The following is a 15,389-nucleotide window of genomic DNA, read 5'->3' as shown; positions in this document are numbered from 1 at the left end:
TAAGTCTTTGTTGATAAGTCCTTGTCAAGAGTCATAAAATGTTAATAGGCCTCTGGCCAGAAGATGATGTAAATCACCTAAACCATTTGTATACGATAAATCTGCAGGAAAGAAACCCTGGTTTTTGATAAGCATCAAAGACTGCTGGCTTTGCATCCCCTATTATCCTCTATGTGTAACTTAGGGTATAAAAGCCCCTGTTGAAAATAAAGCTATGGGCCTTGCTCACCAACGCTTGGTCTCCCCATGTCATTCTTCCCTTTAACTTCCAGCTGAGTGTCCATCTGGAGCGTGGATATCCTCTGCGACCATTTATTTGCCTGGGCTTCTAAGACCCACTCGAGAAGGTGTCTAAGGTGGGGCACCTTCCGCTATTCGAGAGGGCGCCTGCGGCCTCCGTGGTCAGAGTTAACCTGGTGTCACGGGTTATATTGATTTTCCGCGTAAACCAAGCCACTCAGCTTCTTTTCTCCACTGAATTTTCCTACTGAGCTATCCTCATTCTATTCCTCTTTATTATCTCTAATTAACATTTGAATAGGTCGCCTAGCCGTCTGTCCTTCAAATACCCTGGATCAGCCGGGGCTGGACCCCGGCACTCCACAACTACTGAAGCCTGCCTGCCTAGAGCCCATGCTCCACAATAAGAGAAGCCACCACAACAAGAAGCGTGCGTCCTCCAACTAGAGAGTAGCCTCCACTCACAGCAGAGAGAAAGCCCTCACACAGCAACAAAGACCTACTGCACCAAAAAAATAAATAAATAAATAAATAAAATAAAACCGGGAAAACATATTGCAATAACAGGAAATGATGTGAGGAATGTTCATTTGTGGTTAGACCACTCGGGTGAGAATCTGGGCTGCAGATGGAGTAAACACACCTGCTGGAGAAATTTTGAACTTTTAGGCATGGTGGTCCTGTTGAAGAAACCAAAAACACTACAGAGCACAAGTGTGATCTGCCTTGTAAATCCTTCCTGGGGCCCTCCTTTCCTAGGAAGATTTCTGAGCTGATCCACTCCAGCACCACAGACAGCTCCCACTTCTGCCCTGCCTTTTCCCAGGTGGTTCATCAGGAGCTCAGCAAGCAGAGAAGGGCTGTCGACGGCCTAGACAATATGATAGGTGGGATAGGAAAGAGTAGGCTGAGACTAGGGGAGGCTTCAACATGGACCCCAGGAGGGCATACTGTGGGCAGGGATTGGAGACAGAGACTAGGAAGCTGTAGGTGAGAAAGGGGATGCTGAGGATATGAGTGTGGGCAGCTGCGACCAGCGCACTTAGCATGACCTGTGCACTTAGCACAGCTGAGAGGAGCTACCCCATGTCCGAGGTCAGGGGCAGAAGCCAGGAGGACCCCATGCCCGAGGGGCAGCGGCCAAGAGGAGCTACCCCAGGTCCGAGGTCAGGGGCAGTGGCCAGGAGGAGCTACCCCACGACCGAGGCCATGGGCGGTGGCCAGGTGGACAAACCCCATGCCTGAGGCCAGGGGCGGCAGCCGGGTGGAGCAACCCCATGTCCAAGGAGTGGTGGTTGCCCAGGCGCAGGAGGGCCTAGAGGAACTATTCCATGTTCAAGGTCAGGACGGGCACCGGTGAGGAGATACCACTATTCCAAGGTAAGGAGGAGCGGCTGCGCTTTGCTGGAGCAGCTGTGAAGAGATACCCCACGTCCAAGGTAAGAGAAACCCAAGTAAGACGGTAGGTGTTGCAAGAGGGCATCAGAGGGCAGACACACTGAAACCATACTCACAGAAACTAGTCAATCTAATCACACTAGGACCACAGCCTCGTCTAACTCAATGAAACTAAGCCATGCCCGTGAGGCCACCCAAGACGGGTGGGTCATGGTGGAGAGCTCTGACAGAATGTGGTCCACTGGAGAAGGGAATGGCAAACCAGTATTCTTGCCTTGAGAACCCCATGAACAGTATGAAAAGGCAAATGATAGGATACTGAAAGAGAAACTCCCCAGGTCGGTAGGTGCCCAATATGCTACTGGAGATCAGTGGAGAAATAACTCCAGAAAGAATGAAGGGATGGAGCCAAAGCAAAAACAATACCCAGTTGTGGATGTGACTGGTAGTAGAAGCCAGGTCCAATGTTGTAAAGAGCAATATTGCATAGGAACCTGGAATGTCAGGTCCATGAATCACGACAAATTGGAAGTCGTCAAACAAGAGATGGCAAGAGTGAATGTCGACATTCTAGGAATCAGTGAACTCAAATGGACTGGAATGGGTGGATTTAACTCAGATGACCATTATGTCTACTACTGTGGGCAGGAATCCCTCAGAAGAAATGGAGTAGCCATCATGGTCAACAAAAGAGTCCTAAATGCAGTACTTGGATGCAATCTCAAAAATGACAGAATGATCTCTGTTTGTTTCCAAGGCAAACCATTCAATATCACAGTAATCCAAGTCTACACCCCAACCAGTAACGCTGAAGAAGGTGAAGTTGAACGGTTCTATGAAGACCTACAAGACCTTTTAGAACTAACACCCAAAAAAGATGTCCTTTTCATTATAGCGGACTGGAATGCAAAAGTGGGAAGTCAAGAAACACCTGGAGTAACAGGCAAATTTGGCCTTGGAATATGGAATGAAACATGGCAAAGACTAATAGAGTTTTGCCAAGAAAATGCACTGGTCATAACAAACACACTCTTCCAACTACACAAGAGAAGACTCTATACATGGACATCACCAGATGGTAAACACCAAAATCAGATGGATTATATTCTTTGCAGCCAAAGATGGAGAAGCTCTATACAGTCAGCAAAAACAAGACCAGGAGCTGACTGTGGCTCAGACTATGAACTCCTTATTGCCAAATTCAGACTGAAATTGAAGAAAGTAGGGAAAACCACTAGACCACAATAAGAGAAGATTTAGGTTAGGTGTGACCTAAATCAAATCCCTTATGATTATACAGCGGAAGTGAGAAATAGATTTAAAGGCCTAGATCTGATAGATAGAGTGCCTGATGAACTATGGACTGAGGTTTGTGACATTGTACAGGAGACAGGGATCAAGACCATCCCCATGGAAAAGAAATCCAAAGAAGCAAAATGGCCGTCTGGGGAGGCCTTACAAATAGTTGTGAAAAGAAGAGACGTGAAAAGCAAAGGAGAAAAGGAAAGATATAAGCATCTGAATGCAGAGTTCCAAAGAATAGCAAGAAGAGATAAGAAAGCCTTCCTCGGCAATCAGTGGAAAGAAATAGAGGAAAACAATAGAATGGGAAAGACTAGAGATCTCTTCAAGAAAATTAGAGATTTCAAGGGAATATTTCATGCAAAGATGGGCTCGATAAAGGACAGAAATGGTATGGACCTAACAGAAGCAGAAGATATTAAGAAGAGGTGGCAAGAATACACAGGAGAACTGTACAAAAAAGATCTTCACGACCCAGATAATCACGATGGTGTGATCACTGACCTAGAGCCAGACATCCTGGAATGTGAAGTCAAGTGGGCCTTAGAAAGCAGCACTACGAACAAAGCTAGTGGAGGTGATGGAATTCCAGCTGAGCTATTTCAAATCCTGAAAGAGGATGCTGTGAAAGTGCTGCACTCAATATGCCAGCAAATTTGGAAAACTTAGCAGTGGCCACAGGACTGGAAAAGGGCAGTTTTCATTCCAATCCCAAAGAAAGGCAATGCCAAAGAATGCTCTAACTACCGCACAATTGCACTCATCTCACATGCTAGTAAAGTAATGCTCAAAAATCTCCAAGCCAGGCTTCAGCAATACATGAACCATGAACTTCCAGATGTTCATGCTGGTTTTAGAAAAGGCAGAGGAACCAGAGATCAAATTGCTAACATCAGCTGGATAATGGAAAAAGCAAGAGAGTTCCAGAAAAACATTGATTTCTGCTTTATTGACTATGCCAAAGCCTTTGACTGTGTGGCTCACAATAAACTGTGGGAAATTCTGAAAGAGATGGGAATACCAGACCACCTGACCTTCCTCTTGAGAAATCTGTATGCAGGTCATGAAGCAACAGTTAGAACTGGACATGGAACAACAGACTGGTTCCAAATATGAAAAGGAGTGCATCAAGGCTGTATATTGTGACCCTGCTTATTTAACTTATATGCAGAGTACATCATGAGAAACACTGGGCTGGAAGAAACACAAGCTGGAATCAAGATTGCTGGGAGAACTATCAATAACCTCAGATATGCAGATGACACCACCCTTAAAGCAGAAAGTGAAGAGGAACTCAAAAGCCTCTTGATGAAAGTGAAAGTGGAGAGTGAAAAAGTGGGCTTAAAGCTCAACATTCAGAAAATGAAGATCATGGCATCCGGTCCCATCACTTAATGGGAAATAGATGGGGAAACAGTGTCAGACTTTATTTTGGGGGGCTCCAAAATCACTGCAGATGGTGACTGCAGCCATGAAATTAAAAGACGCTTACTCCTTGGAAGGAAAGTTATGACCAACCTAGATAGCATATTTAAAAGCAGAGACATTACTTTGCCAACAAAGGTTCATCTAGTCAAGGCTATGATTTTTCCTGTGGTCACGTATGGATGTGAGAGTTGGACTGTGAAGAAGGCTGAGCGCCGAAGAATTGATGTTTTTGAACTGTGGTGTTGGAGAAGACTCTTGAGAGTCCCTTGGACTGCAAGGAAATCCAACCAGTCCATTGTGAAGGAGATCAGCCCTGGGATTTCCTTGGAAGGAATGATGCTAAAGCTGAAACTCCAGTAGTTTGGCCACCTAATGCGAAGGGTTGACTCATTAGAAAAGACTCTGATGCTGGGAGGGATTCGGGGCTGGAGGAGAAGGGGACAACAGAGGATGAGATGGCTGGATGGCATCACTGATTCAATGGACGTGAGTCTGAGTGAACTCCGGGAGTTGGTGATGGACCGGGAGCCCTGGCGTGCTGCGATTCATGGGGTCGCAAGGAGTCGGACACGACTGAGCAACTGAACTGAACTGGACTGAACTGATAATTTGTGATGTTGAGTATCTTTCCGGGTCCTTGTTTATCTTCTACACTGTGAGTATAACTTACCTCTTGCAATTAGCTTTTTGAAGGTCTGCCCTGTTTTGAATTCTTTTCTGGTGATTTACCCCAGGGCATTTCTTAAGGGCAGGCTTGTGAATAGCCATCAGCCCCGGCTTCCAAGAGGTTGTTGTGGGAAATGGCCACAAGGTGGCAGCATTTCGTCATGCCCAACTCTTGGTACCTGGGCAACCAGAGCCTTAGGGCAAGTCCTATTTCTGGGTTGTCAGTGAGAGTGGCTATGCTTAAGACTTGTGTCTCCTTACTTCCTCCCCCATACCCTCCATTCCCAAGACAGATCCCGATTGCAACACCACTCTGCAGAAGGGGGTGTCATCCACAGGTGGGGTGACGCTAAGGAAGGAAGCTGGAGGTGGAAACCCCAACCCCACCACCAGGAGATGCAGAGCCCAGGGGACTTTGCAAACTTCTTCCAGTCTAGAGACTCCACCATCCTTGGGGGCACTATGGTTGGTTCCGCTGCAGGAGGACCTGCCTGGATTTGGAGACTGTGGGCTCATACAAAGGGGAAAAGGAAGTTCATGTCTGTCGTGGTGGGGGGCTTATTGCCTGGCGCACCCTCCCCATACACTCAGCCCCACGACAGTCCAGTCTGGGGACCCAAGCCTACTCAGGCTCCAGGGATGTGACATCAGCCCAGGTCCCAAGGCCTGAGCAGAATAGAGTCTTCAGTTCTTTTTTAAATTATTTTTGTCTTTCTATTTTTGCCACTTATTTTGAATTGGAATATATAGATAACTTACACTGTGGTGTGTTTTTTGTTTTTGTTTTAGGTGTACAGCAACTTGAATAATTCACACATGACTTATATGTTCTTTTTCAGCTTCGTTCCCCATGTAGGTCATTACAGAATGTTGAGTAGGGTGCCTTGTGCTTTGCAGTGGGTCCTTGTGGATTATTTTATAAACACTAGTGTATCTGTTATTCTCATGTTCCTAATTTCTCCCTGCCTCCACACTTTCATTTTTTAGTAACCATAAGAACTGTTTCTAAGTCTGGGAGGCTGTTTCTGTTTTGTCAAGAAGTTTATTGTATCCATGTTTAGATTCCATCTAGAAGTGATATCTTAGGATATTTGTCTTTCACTTACTTATGATCATCTGTGGGTCCATTTATGCTGCTGCCAATGGCCTTCTTTCCTTTGGTTTTTTTGATGGCTGAGTGTATTCCAGTATATAGATGGACCAGTTACCCTTTATTTCTCTATTGATGAACATTTTGGTGGATGGTCTGTCTTGGAGGTTGTCAATACTGCTGCCTTGAAAACAGAGGTTCGGGTATCATTTTAAATTATGAGTTTCTCTGGATTTAAGACAAGGAGTGGGCTTGCCAGATCAGGCGGTAAGTCTGTATTTGGTGTTTTAAGGAATCTCCACACCGTTCTCCTTCGTGGCTGCACCCACCCATATACATCTCTGAAACAGTATAGGAGGATTCCTTATTCCCCTTGCCCTCAGCTGCACTTAATTTTTTATAGCTCTTTTGAAGATTAAGGGCTTCCCCGGTGGCTCAGATGGTAAAGCATTTGCTTGCAAGGCGGGAGACCTGGGTTCAGTCCCTAGGTTGGGAAGATCCCCTGGAGAAGGAAGCGGCAACCCACTCTAGTATTCTTGCCTAGAGCATTCCCATGGACAGAGGAGCCTGGCAGGCTACAGTCTATGGGGTTGCAAAGAGTCAAACACGACTGAGTGATTAACACTTTCACTTTTCAAAGATGGTCATTCTGAGAGGGGTAAGTTGACACTTCATTGCGGTTGAGTGGCATTTCACTAACAGTGATCCTGAGCATCTTTTCATGTGCTTATGTCCATCTGGATAGTTTCTTTGGACAAATGTCGGTTTAGATCTTTGGCCCGTATTCTATTGGGTTGATTGTTATATATATATGTATATGTATTGAGCTGTATGAACTGTTTGCATGTTTTGGAGATGAATTCCTTGTTTTTAAATTTGGTGGCAAACATTTTTTCCCCCATTTTGAGGTTTGCCTTCTTTCCTTCAGGGTTTTCCGTGCTGTTGAAAAGCTTTTGAGGTTAATGAGGTCCCTTTTGTTGAGTTTTGCTTTCATTTTCCCTCTTGTAAGAGTTGATCCAAAAAGAACTTGCTGCGATTTATGTCAAAGCATGTTCTGCGTGTATTTTCCTCCAGCGGTTTAGCGTAGTCCCTCCATTTAGCTCTTTCATTGATTTGGAGTTTCTTTTTCCGCAAGTGGTTAGGGACAGATGTAAATTCTTTCACTTTTCTCTGTTTAAGGAACCTCCACCCTCTCCTGCATCCTGGCTGTTCACAACATGCATTGGCGGCATCAGTGTAGGAGTGTTCCCTTTTCTCCACAACCTCTCCAGAATTTATTGCTTGTAGACCTTTTGACAAAGGCCGTTCTGACAGGTATGAGCTGATACCTCGTTGTAGTTTGCTTTGCATTTTTATAAGATTCATGATGTTGAAAGTTTTTGGTGTGATTAAAAAGAAACAACACTGTGAGCAAAAACGATCTCTCGAGATTGTCTTCTTGACCATCTGCCCTCATCTGAAATCTTTTTCCAGAACCTCCCCAAGGACAGTTGTTAAGGATAGGTGTTTTTTCCCACATCCCCTCAGGCTTGGTGACTGACTTTTAAGTACCCATTAGCACAGAGGTTTCCATTGTTGTTACCAAAAGCGGCCACAAGGCGGCAGCATTTCTTCATGCTCCACACTGGGTGGTGGTGGTGGTGGTGGTGGTGGTTTTTTCTGGCTAACTTTAATTTTCTATTGGGCTTCCCTGGTGTCTCAGAAAGTAATGAATCTGCCTGCAATGCAGAAGAGCCAAGTTCAATCCCTGGGTCGGGAAGATCCCCTGGAGAAGGGAATGGCTACCCCCTCCAGTATTCTTGCCTGGAGAATTCCATGGACAGAGGAGCATGGCGGGCGACAGTCCATGGGGTTGCGAAGAGTCAGACACAACTGAGCGACTAAAACACATACACTAAAGTAAGCGCTTACAAATCAAGCGATTCTGAATTCAAGAAAAAGTAAACTATATGAATTTCAGGCTCATGTAAACTGGGAAATATTCACTATTACGTTAATCAGTTCAGTTCAGTTGCTCAGTCGTGTCTGACTCTTGGCAACGCCATGGACTGAAGCACGCCAGGCTCCTTTCCCAATTTGGAACCAGTCTGTTGTTCCATGTCCGGTTCTAACTGCTGCGTCTTCACCTGCATACAGATTACTAAGGAGGTAGGTAAGGTGGTCTGATATTCCCATCCCTTTCAGAATTTTCCACAGTTTCCTGTGATCCACACAGTAAAAGGCCTTGGCATAGTCAATAAAGCAGAAGTAGATGTTTTTCTGGAACTCTCTTGTCTTTTCAATGATTCAACTGATGCTGGCAATTTGATCTCTGGTTTGTCTGCCTTTTCTAAATCCAGCTTCAACATATGGAAGTTCTTGGTTCACGTACTGTTGAATCCTGGCTTGGAGAATTTTGATGATGACTTTGCTAGCGATTGAGATGAGTGCAATGGTGCGCTAGTTTGAACATTCTTTGGCATTGCCTTTCTTGGGAATTGGAATGAAAATTGACCTTTTCCAGTCCTGTGGTTACTGCTGGGTTTTCGAAATTTGCTGGCATATTGAGTGCAGCACTTTCACAGCATCATCTTTTAGGATTTGAAATGGCTTAACTGGAATTCTATCACCTCCACTAGCTTTTTTTGTAGTGATGTTTCCTAAGACCCACTGACTTCGCATTCCAAGATGGCTGTAGGTGAGTGATCACACCATCATGGTTATCTGGGTCATGAAGATATACCCATTTGAATGCAGAATTTCAAAGAATAGCAAGGTGAGATAAGAAAGCCTTCCTCAGTGATCAATGCAAAGTAATAGAGGAAAACAACAGAATGGGAAAGACTAGAGATCTCTTCAAGAAAATTGGAGATACCAAGGGAACATGTCATGCAAATATGGGCACAATAAAGGACAGAAATGGTGTGGACATAACAGATGCAGACACTATTAAGAAGAGGTGGCAACAAAACAAAGAAGAACTGTACAAAAAAGATCTTCATGATTCAGATAACCATGATGGTGTGATCACTCACCTAGAGCCAGATATCCGGAACAACCTTATCAGGTAAATAAAAAGCCTGTCTCAAAGAAATCTCAAATATAGTGGGGACCATTAGAAGAAAAAATCCACCTCAACAAAAACTGATGACAAAAAAAAAAAAAAAGAAAGAAAAAGAAAACTGATGACAGACCTATGACATCTACAGTCAACGGACCAAACATATTAAAAGCAAATTAGTCTTGGCTGTGTTTAATAAGATCAGATCAGATCAGATCAGTGGCTCAGTCGTGTCCGACTCTTTGCAACCCCATGAATCGCAGCACGCCAGGCCTCCCTGTGCATCACCAACTCCCGGAGTTCACTCAGACTCACGGCCATCGAGTCAGTGATGCCATCCAGCCATCTCATCCTCTGTCGTCCCCTTCTCCTCTTGCCCCCAATCCCTCCCAGCATCAGACTCTTTTCCAATGAGTCAACTCTTCGCATGAGGTGGCCAAACTACTGGAGTTTCAGCTTTAGCATCATTCCTTCCAAAGAAATCCCAGGGCTGATCTCCTTCAGAATGGACTGGTTGGATCTCCTTGCAGTCCAAGGGACTCTCACGAGTCTTCTCCAACACCACAGTTCAAAAGCATCAATTCTTCGGCACTCAGCTTTCTTCACAGTCCAGCTCTCACATCCATACATGACCACAGGAAAAACCATAGCCTTGACTAGACGGAATTTTGTTGGCAAAGTAATGTCTCTGCTTTTAAATATGCTATCTAGGTTGGTCATAACTTTCCTTCCAAGGAGTAAGTGTCTTTTAATTTCATGGCTGCAGTAACCATCTGTAGTGATTTTGGAGCCCAGAAAAATAAAGTCTGACACTGTTTCCACTGTTTCCTCATCTATTTCTCAAGAAGTGATGGGACCGGATGCCTTGATCTTCGTTTTCTGAATGTTGAGCTTTAAGCCCACTTTTTCACTCTCCACTTTCACTTTCATCAAGAGGCTTTTGAGGTCCTCTTCACTTTCTGCTTTAAGGGTGGTGTCATCTGCATATCTGAGGTTATTGATATTTCTCCCGGCAATCCTGATTCTAGCTTGTGTTTCTTCCAGTCCAGCGTTTCTCATGATGTACTCTGCATATAAAGTCAAATAAGCAGGGTGACAATATACAGCCTTGACAAACTCCTTTTCCTATTTGGAACCAGTCTGTTGTTCCACGTCCAGTTCTATCTGTTGCTTCCTGACCTGCATACAAGTTTCTCAAGAGGCAGATCAGGCGGTCTGGCATTCCCATCTCTTTCAGAATTTTCCACAGTTTATTGTGAGCCACACAGTCAAAGGCTTTGGTATAGTCAATAAAGCAGAAATAGATGTTTTTGTGGAACTCTCTTGCTTTTTCCATGATCCAGCGGATGTTGGCAATTTGATCTCTGGTTCCTCTGCCTTTTCTAAATCCAGCTTGAACATCAGGAAGTTCACGGATCATGTATTGCTGAAGCCTGGTTTGGAGAATTTTGAGCATTACCTTACTAGCATGTGAGATGAGTGCAATTGTGCAGTAGTTTGAGCATTCTTTGGCATTGCCTTTCTTTGGGATTGGAATGAAAACTGACCTTTTCCTGTCCTGTGGCCACCGCTCAGTTTTCCGAATTTGCTGGCATATAGAGTGCAGCACTTTAGCAGCAGCATCTTTCAGGATTTGGAATAGCTCAACTGGAATTCCATCACCTCCACTAGCTTTGTTTGTAGTGATGCTTTCTAAGGCCCACTTGACTTCACATTCCAGGAAGTCTGACTCTAGGTCAGTGATCACACCATCGTGATTATCTGGGTCGTGAAGATCTTTTTTGTACATTCTGTGTATTCTTGCCATCTCTTCTTAATATCTTCTGCTTCCGTTAGGTCCATACCATTTCTGTCCTTTATCGAGCCCATCTTTGCATGAAATGTTCCTTTGGTATCTCTGATTTTCTTGAAGAGATCCCTAGTCTTTCCCATTCTGTTGTTTTCCTCTATTTCTTTCCATTGTTCGCTGAAGAAGGCTTTCTTATCTCTTCTTGCTATTCTTTGGAACTCTGCATTCAGATGTTTATATCTTTCCTTTTCTCCTTTGCTTTTCGCTTCTCTTCTTTTCACAGCTATTTGTAAGGCCTCCCCAGACAGCCATTTTGCTTTTTTGCATTTCTTTTCCATGGGGATGGTCTTGATCCCTGTCTTCTGTACAATGTCACGAACCTCAGTCCATAGTTCATCAAACACTCTGTCTATCAGATCTATGCCCTTAAATCTATTTCTCTCTTCCACTGTATAATCATAAGGGATTTTATTTAGGTCATACCTGAATGGTCTAGTGGTTTTCCCTACTTTCTTCAATTTCAGTCTGAATTTGGCAATAAGGAGTTCATAGTCTGAGCCACAGTCAGCTCCTGGTCTTGTTTTTGCTGACTGTATAGAGCTTCTCCATCTTTGGCTGCAAAGAATATAATCCATCTGATTTCGGTGTGGACCATCTGGTGATGTCCATGTGTAGAGTCTTCTCTTGTGTTGTTGGAAGAATGTGTTTGTTATGACCAGTGCATTTTCTCAGCAAAACTCTATTAGTCTTTGCCCTGCTTCATTCCGTATTCCAAGACCAAATTTGCCTGTTACTCCAGGTGTTTCTTGACTTCCTACTTTCCCATTCCAGTTCCCTATAATGAAAAGGACATCTTTTTTGGGTGTTAGTTCTAAAAGGTCTTGTAGGTCTTCATAGAACCGTTCAACTTCAGCTTCTTCAGCGTAACTGGTTGGGGCATAGACTTGGATTACTGTAATGTTGAATGGTTTGCCTTGGAAATGAACAGAGATCATTCTGTCGTTCTTGAGATTGCATCCAAGTACTGCATTTCAGACTCTTTTGTTGACCATTATGGCCCCTTCATTTCTTCTGAGGGATTCCTGCCCGCAGTAGTAGATATAATGGTCATCTGAGTTAAATTCACCTATTCCAGATCATTTCAGTTCGCTGATTCCTAGAATGTCAACATTCACTCTTGCCAGCTCTTGTTTGACCACTTCCAATTTGCCTTGATTCATGGACCTGACATTCCAGGTTCCTATGCAATATTGCTCTTTACAGCATCGGACCTCACTTCTATCACCAGTCACATCCACAGCTGGGTATTGTTTTTGCTTTGGCTCCAAATCTTCATTCTTTCTGGAGTTATTTCTCCACTGATCTCCAATAGCATATTGGGCACCTACTGACCTGGGGAGTTCCTCTTTCAGTATCCTATCATTTTGCCTTTTCATACTGTTCATGGGGTTCTCAAGGCAAGAATACTGAAGTGGTTTGCCATTCGCTTCTCCAGTGGACCACAGTCTGTCAGATCTCTCCACCATGACCCGCCCGTCTTGGGTTGCCCCACGGGCATGGCTTAGTTTCATTGAGTTAGACAAGGCTGTGGTCCTAGTGTGATTAGATTGACTAGTTTTCTGTGAGTATGGGTTCAGTGTGTTTGACCTCTGATGCCTTCTTGCAACACCTACCATCTAACTTGGGTTTCTCTTACCTTGGGCGTGGGGTATCTCTTCTCGGCTGCTCCAGCAAAGTGCAGCCATTGCTCCTTACCTTGGATGTGTTTAATAAAAATTAGGGTAATTGTAGAAAAAAATTTGTCTCACTGAATATTAAATCCTACTGTTGTTAATTAAGGTTAGTGTTTATTAAGATTCACTTCTGAAATAATTATTTGTTATTATAAAATTTAATTAAGTTAATAAGAGGACATTCTAAGTTTGTTTCAGAAGACTAACTTCATAATCAACCTTTGGATAAAGAGCAGAGGCTCCATGATCTACAACCAGAGGATTAACACCAGCTGATAGTCATTCAACAAACTACGTCAGACGACAAGGTAAATACTGGGCTACCCCTAATAAAAGTTCTTAAATTCTTCCTTGTGGCATTACTATTACTGCTAGCTATATTGCTTTCTATATTGCCTATCATACAGAATTGTTGTCTTTTGCATTACCAATTGTGTGACTGAGTCTCTGATAAAGGATGATCTATAGTTCCATATGAGATCAATGATTATAATAATGTAACTCTAGGTATGAGAAGAAGCAAAAAGACAGAATATTTTCATGCAATATAAGAGACTACTAGTAAGGCAGATATGATCCAGGACTTTTGCTACTTTCGTAGCCTAGTCCAGTAACAGCACATTGAGTGGACAATCAAAACATCTTCGCTAGACCTGGGAACGAGCATTCCTAATATATCTTCGCTAGACGAGCATTCCTAACATCATGGGACAAAGTGATCACAATATGCCCCCAAAACCATGCTCAAATCTATGGCCATGAAGGGAGTCTGAGGCTGGAAGCTGGCACTTGCCATCTGCCTCTACAAAGATGAATCAGGAGCCACTACAGCTGCTGACCTTCTACAGCTGCAGAAAGGAATTCAGGGTGGAAATGATGAATGAGGCATTCTGTGCTCTAAGAAAAACTGGCAGGACAGGCCTTCAGATAGTTAGACGTTTTCAAGTAAAGATTTTCATGAACCCCAATTCTTGCATCTTCTCTTACCTAGAGAAGCCCCAACATCACAGACCAGTGTCTGGCCTTGGTTCTCCTGACTAGCCCCTCTTTTAGGCCCCTCGGCAGTTTTTCTACTTGTATTAATCTTCAGGCCGTGTATCTCTAACCTTCTTGTTAAGTTTGTTTCTTCTAGAATACAAATAAAATCTCCAGATGCTGATGCAACAAGGATACCAGCTGGTTGACACACGGACTATGCGAGAACAAGCGGCTTTCTCATTCCACAGACGCTCATCTCCCTCCAAAAATGCACACTGACAGTGTGGGCATTGGGACCAGGACCCCACGACCCCACGACCCTCCTGTCCAGCAGGAAGAAGCCAGAGCAGTTTCTGCCCCTTTCCCCAATGACTCGGGTCCCCACGTCGCAAGAGAGGATAGGCAGGTAGTTAGACATGAGCAGGGTATAAAGGGGCCAAAGATTTGGCCCATTAATAAGAGGGAGGAACACTGAATCCTGAACCCCAGGGCACAGGTGTGAGGTCTTGCACCAAGGCCACAGAAGCAGAGCCCAGAACCAAAGTCACCTCGAAAGCTGACTGTCCACTTTATAACTGTTGCCAAAAACCCCCTGCTGCTGCTGCTAAGTCGCTTCAGTCATGTCTGACTCTGTGCGACCCAATGGACAGCAGCCCACCAGGCTCCCCCGTCCCTGGGATCCTCCAGGCAAGAACACTGGAGTGGGTTGCCATTTCCTTCTTCAATGCATGAAAGTGAAAAGTGAGAGGGAAGTCGCTCAGTCGTGTCCGACTCTTAGCGACCCCATGGACTGCAGCCCACCAGGCTCCTCTGTCCATGGGATTTTCCAGACAAGAGTACTGGATTGGGGTGCCATTGCCTTCTCCGAAAAACCCCCTAATAGTAACTAAAAAGCTGCCTGACTCCCAATTCGGCAGATGCCCACTCCAGTAAACACCCAATAGCATCCCAACCACTCACCTAATGCCTACCTGTCAGCACGAATTTTCTTTGTTTTAAGGCTAAAAAAGGTGGCTATTAACTCATGAACGCTGTCAACTCTCCCTGGTCTGTCAGCAGTTGTCAGCCAGCTGCGCTCGCGGTGCCCACTCTCTCTCTGCTCTTTGTTTTTAATAAACTCACTCCATTCTGAAATGCCCTGTGTCTGGAAATTCTTTTCCGACCTGTGCTCAGACTGCTTGAACAGTGTGGACTTGGGAGCTTGGGAGGCAGGCTCCCCATATGAGCAGAGGGCCCAGAGGCTCCAGGGCGGCCTTGAGAGGAGGGTGGGGGGCACAGGGCCCGGGAGCCAGTCTTCAAGGGATAGAATAGGGTCAGAACAGAGGGAAGGAGGAGCTCTGCACCACAGAGGAACCCTCCCAGTGGAAGGACCATCCCCACAAGGGAAGCATGTGGATGGTGTGGACACCAACAAGCTCTGAGCTTCCCAAGGGAGGCTGGCGGTTCCAAAGGGCAGGATGCGCCTGAGGCCTCTTTTTGCCTGAAAAACAGAAACTACACAAGTAATCTCATCTCTGCAGAGTCATTCTTCACCCCGACTTTCCCCCTCCCATCCCCCAGGACAGCAACTTTCTCCTCTTTCCCTGCCCCCTAAACTCGTCCCCCTTCCCCCGCTCTTCTAGATCATTCTGGGCTCTGCACACTCCTAGGCCTGCCCCATCCTCCATTTCCTCCCCTTCCCACTTCTTGTATTCTAGATTCTTCTGCCCACTATACCCTCCGCTC

The 15,389-nt window shown here is 44.9% G+C and overlaps 1 long non-coding RNA gene across 1 annotated transcript; it reads left to right on the top strand.

Moving 5' to 3' along the window:
- Positions 1-6,616: 6,616 nt before the first annotated feature.
- On the top strand, positions 6,617-13,954 carry LOC129631662 (uncharacterized). Its single transcript, XR_008704146.1, has 3 exons — positions 6,617-7,438; positions 12,918-12,994; positions 13,819-13,954. It is a non-coding gene; the product is annotated as an uncharacterized LOC129631662 (long non-coding RNA).
- The last annotated feature ends 1,435 nt before the right edge of the window (positions 13,955-15,389 follow it).

This window comes from Bubalus kerabau, chromosome 17, assembly GCF_029407905.1.
Source record: "Bubalus kerabau isolate K-KA32 ecotype Philippines breed swamp buffalo chromosome 17, PCC_UOA_SB_1v2, whole genome shotgun sequence".
Classification (NCBI taxonomy): domain Eukaryota; kingdom Metazoa; phylum Chordata; class Mammalia; order Artiodactyla; family Bovidae; genus Bubalus; species Bubalus kerabau.
This window is presented reverse-complemented; position numbering and strand designations above follow the sequence as displayed.